Raw genomic sequence first — 5,466 nt, 5'->3', positions numbered from 1 at the left:
CCAGACATTTGAATATTGCTGAACAGCTGCGTGCCATCAAATGATCCAACAGGTGATCTTCCAACAAAAGTAATAGGAAAACCTTATCCTTGTGGATGTTGAAACAACCATCTCTGGAAACATGATACAATATCCTGGCAACTCAAATATTGATGAGAATTTGGACTGAACACATCCCCAGATGTTAAGGAACCCTCTTGGGGCACCTGGTGGCTCAGTCAGCTAAGCATCTCTTGTTTTGGCTCAGGTCATCACCTCATGGTTCGTGAGTTCAAACCCTGCATTGGGCGTGCTGACAGCGTGGTGCCTCCTTGGCATTCTCTCTCTCCCTCTCTCTCTGTCCCTCCTCTGCTTGTTCTCTGTCTATCCCTCTCTCTCTCTCTTTCTCTCTCTGTCTTTTAAAATAAATAAATAAACTTTAAAAAATGAACCTTCTCATAGGTCAGGTTGGAAGAATGACCACACGGTGGGACAGTGATACTGAAAGCATCTACATGCATATAGCTTATGGTCTACATAAACATGACTTTGTTTCGCTGTCTTAATTAACTTGACTTTATTGTTCTTCATCAATATGAATTTACTATTCCAGGAAGCTCTTGTGTAGAAAAATAAAAGATACAAATATCTTTATAGATTGTTCCAGGGACTTTTGAAAAAAACACAAAACACAAAACAAACAAAAAAAAACCCCCATTTAAATAAGCACCAAACTGTTCAAATGCTTAACAGATAGCATCAAACAACTGTGAACTTCCCTAAACTCTTCAAAACTCATGCTTCAAAATTCTCACCTTGTGTGTCCACCAGTACTAAATTATAATGATCCATACCAATCCTAAAGACCCTGAATTGAATATCTACCTTAAACCTGGCTCCCAATCCTCGCAAATACCCTGATTTTTCTGTCCCCTTTCTGAGCTACTACTAAAACTCTCTCGACAGTGTGCTCTCCCTAACTCTGGTAGGAATACATTCAACTTTATGGTATCCATGAGAGATTATATAGATATAGATATAGATACAGATATAGATATAAATTTACTCTTTTTATTTTTAGCCATACTAGTAAGCTCAATGTTACCCCCTTTGTATTTTAATTTGTACTTCCCTGATGACTGTTGAAGTTGAGACCTTTTCCTTTAAAAAAATTTTTTTTAATGTGCATTTATTTTTGAGAGAGAAACAGAGTGAAAGTGGGGGAGGGGCAGAGAGAGAGGGAGACACAGAATCTGAAGAAGGCTCCAGGCTCCAAGCAAGTGTTCAGCACAGAGCCCAACGTGGGGCTCGAACCCGTAAATTGAGATCATGACCTGAGCCGAAGTCGGACATTTAACCGACTGAGCCACCCAGGTGCCCCGAGACCTTTTAACATGCTTAAGAAAATCTGTATCAATACAAACTAAAGGAGAAAAAAAACAAAAACAATCTATAACAAAAAAATGATAAAGTAAGATGAATAATGATATGGAATTAAAGTCAAAGAAAGAATAGCAGCAAGTGAATGCTGTAATTGACTAAAAGCTGTACTGATGATACACTGATAAAAATTTTTTTTTACGTTTATTTATTTTTTGGGAGACATAGAGAGAGCACAAGTTGGGGAGGGGCAGAGAGAGAAGGAGACACAGAGTCTGAAGCAGACTCCAGGCTCAGAGGTGTCAGCACAGAGCCCGACACGGGTCTCGAACTCACAAACCATGAGATCATGACCTGAGGTGAAGTTGGATGCTTAACCAACTGAGCCACCCAGGTGCCCCTGATGATACACTGATAATAGTGTAAAATTTTAGGAATCTTAACTCTATGAAGCAATCTGCCCAGTGGGACGTTACAACATTATCAAGCAGAACACAGCAGCCAGGCTTCTGAACTGAGTGCTGCAATAAAGCCTTAAGAAAAATTTTCTAACAAAGTAATTTTGGTTTATGAAGGGAAAATATTAATAAACTTTATAGCTCACTTAATAAGTTTCTAAATAATGAAGAGAGCCTTCATATCAGTCCTCAGGTCATACTCTGAAGGTCACTGATCTAAGGCTTGGTTCCAAAAGGAAAACCACTGGGATATAAGGGAAGATTTATTAATGTGCTTTCCATATCTATATTAATAAAGTTGAATCTCAAAATACTCACCTTGGAAAAATGTCCTAGGTTATCTGATAGCAATATATGTTTAGAAGGTATTAGCTATTCATATCCTATATGTGCTAATAGAAATGACACAGTTTTATATTTAGGGGACATTTAAAAACTGGTACAAAGAAAATAGCAATAACAAGCACATTATCAGTTATGTATAAATTTCTGTTAACAGATACTGAGAAGGGATTGATCCACTCAGAAACATACCAGAATGTACCTGCCAAAATGAGCATTATTCTCTTGGGAGGTTATTTTTTCTAGCAAATTTGGCTGCTGATTTTGATTAGCAATATATTTATATAAGAGAAAATTTTCTTCTACCCATTAAACAGTTTCCATAACACTGCTGCAGACTCTACAGCTTGGCCTCTAACAAAGGCAGCTTAGTATTATTTTGAATTTACTTTAGAATTGCTAAAATTGAGGCAAACCAATTTTTTCCTTAAGTGGAAAAGCAGCTCAACAACGTTTAAATGAACCATAACAAAAATGTCCAGTAGCTTCTTAATGAGCTTCAATAGAGTTGTCTAAAGTGAACTGCCAAAGACATTTTTTTCCCAGAAACTAGAAATAGACCTGTAGGGGCCAAACTCCCAGTCCAAGGCTCTGCCCCAGCTAGTGTTCCTAAAAGCCTGATCTGAAATATCAAAGCAAAATTTATTATCGTTATCCTTATGAGATAATCCCCATAGCAGCCTAGCATTACTATTGTAGCTCACTAAGGGCTCAAGACCTCCCAGTGAATAGTGTGCTTAAATATGCTATTTATAACCAGAAAATATACTTTCAGTATAAGCCATTTTGTAAATCTATAGATGCAAGAAAAAGGCAATATAGATTTGTGTGTGTGTGAAACTGGGGTATTTTATAGACTGCACCATAGATCTCTAGAGTATGTCGGGAAATTTCGCTTTATTTTGTTTCATTATGTGAAATATCTTTTGGAATTGTTTCTCTTGGCTTCAGCAAATGTCCCGGCTTAGCCGCTGTGTTACAGGTACTCCAGGAAACTGGAAGACCTGTCTGAGAACTTAGTACCCTTAGCTTGCCTAGTCCTGAGGGTATGTGGCCCTGAATGTCATGCTGATGGTGGACATGGAGAAACTCAAGAGAATAAACAAGGCAAACAAAAAGTTGAAATGTTTGGATGTTTGTCTGGAAAACACAGAATCTGGGGGAGCAAAAATGAAGGCTGCACAGTTACCATGCTGATCTCCTCTGCGCGATGAGGGATGACGGAGAGTGGTCACAGCTTTGTCGAGATGTGAATCTAGCAGTCCCTGGATACCATGTTCTGTAGCATAAAAATTGGCTTGTTTAATAAAGATGACGATCATATCATAGGAGACCCAGAAAAGGCCAGAAGCTTAGTAGAAGGCTGAGACTAGGATCCAAGGAACCATCTAAAAGAGTATTAAGGTTTTGTTTGGTCTTTTGCTTGTTTCAACTATTCAGAAGCAAATTTACTGTGCAGCTTATGAATCGAAACTTCAGGGTGTCTCACCTGGTGTGTGCTGAGAGTTTCTGAGAGTTTTTGTGAGTCTCAGGTAGAGAGGAGAAGCCAGGTTGCCATCTCTGTCGATACCTCTGGTAAATGGCTCAAGAGCTCTCACAAGAAAAGGACCTGGATCTGCATTAATTTTTGGTGGTTTATTTTCTCATTCTAACTAAATGTTTACTCTCTTTTATTATTGATACAGAATTTATTTGTCTTCCCTCTGTCAAACCCTGAGCCAGCCACGTTCCCCAGACTGCCTGGGGAGATATAGGAAAAGGAGCAAACGGGGCAGAGGAGACACTGGAAAAAGACCTATGGGAAGTAGAGACAGCTCTGTCACATGGAGAAGAGGACGAGAAAGGCCACCACCATGCAAAAGAGTCCCATGGCCTCCGGGAGGGCAAAGCCCAGAATGGTGTAGGAGAAGAGCTGTTCAGGGAGGGCCTCCTGGCGTAACCAATGATGAGGCTCCCAAATGCAGTCCCTGTCCCAGCCCTGGAGCCAGCCACCCCTACCGTGGCAGCTCCAGCCCCAATGCACTTGGCTGCTGTGCCCTGTCCCTTGAAATGGCGCTGGTTCGGAAGCTGCGGCTGGGAATACGTGAGGTCGGGGGGTGTGGGACTGCCAAGCTGCCAAGGCTCCGTCAGTGTCTCCAGTGGTTTTGGCGACACTGCAGACAGTGACTGGCTCAGCAGCTGAGAGCTGCTCCTGACCAAGAAGGGGCAGACTAACTTTGGGCAGGCAGACATTTTCAGAGGATGAGGGGCTGTGGCAGGAGAGCTGCTCCCAGTGCAGAGATGACAGAGTGAAATGTCCACTTTTGTACCTAATGTTGTCTTTGCACTTCTGTATTTCTTTGTGGAAGTTCTCCCAATATTGTATAAGCTTCAGGCCAAACAAAATCTGGATTGCCCTTACTTTGTGGTTTGTTCACAATTTCAGACAGGTAGCTGGATTCTTTCTTGACACTTTAGAAATACATATCCTGTAAACAGATAGTTTATGGAACAACTGTAGGGTTTGCTACTCATGTCAGAGTGATAGCCTTAGAAAGACCCATCTCAGAGACAAGGTCAGGAACAGAGAAGAGGTTTTCCGTACGAGACTGCTTTCTAACAGTTTTGATTGCACAAATGCTGTTATTTAGTTTTCTAATACATAGATATTAAGAGATAAAAAAAGAACCTGTTCATCATATATATTATGTAAGAAAAATGAGACACCACACTCACAGGCAGCAGCTGGACACATCCAGGTCATTGACACTTGGATGTATGATGGAAACCTTTGGGGTCAATGTGGAGTTCATAGGTTTATGAATTCCTGGATGACTACATAGCAGAGCTGATAAAGGGAATAATGTAAGGGAAACCAACAGACCTGTACTAAAAAAGTATAAAGGAAAGAATCTAGAAATTTAACAGGGTAATTAATATGTACAAAATACAAATTAGTTTGCATTCACTGAGGAATTGTGATAATTTTATTTTAAGAACATATTTTAGTACCCAAAGGATTTCTTTCCATAACAATTAGTTGGAATCGTAATTGGTTTAATTATGTAAACAGTTCAACTGTATAAGATAAATATGGCATTCCTGTTTTTGGCTTAAAATATCTTTTTCTTTCAGAAGTTAAGAAAAGCATACTTGCATGTTCCTAGAGAATTTTACAATGAAGAGTGGGTAAAGTTTTGGTCTGCCTTTGAAGGTAGAATAGTTGATATTTAGATCATTGATGTAATTATAAGGATGTTGTTTGGAGTTTTCATTTAGCGTGATATTATTAAATATGGAGAGTAATTTTTAATGCTCCTAAAAGCAA

General features: G+C 39.6%; 1 pseudogene; it reads right to left on the bottom strand.

The window, feature by feature from the left end:
- Positions 1-3,978: 3,978 nt before the first annotated feature.
- LOC125160375 (ATP synthase F(0) complex subunit C2, mitochondrial-like) lies at positions 3,979-4,442 on the bottom strand (annotated as a pseudogene).
- Between the last annotated feature and the right edge of the window lie 1,024 nt (positions 4,443-5,466).

This window comes from Prionailurus viverrinus, chromosome A2 (assembly GCF_022837055.1).
Source record: "Prionailurus viverrinus isolate Anna chromosome A2, UM_Priviv_1.0, whole genome shotgun sequence".
NCBI classification, from domain to species: Eukaryota; Metazoa; Chordata; class Mammalia; order Carnivora; family Felidae; genus Prionailurus; species Prionailurus viverrinus.
This window is presented reverse-complemented; position numbering and strand designations above follow the sequence as displayed.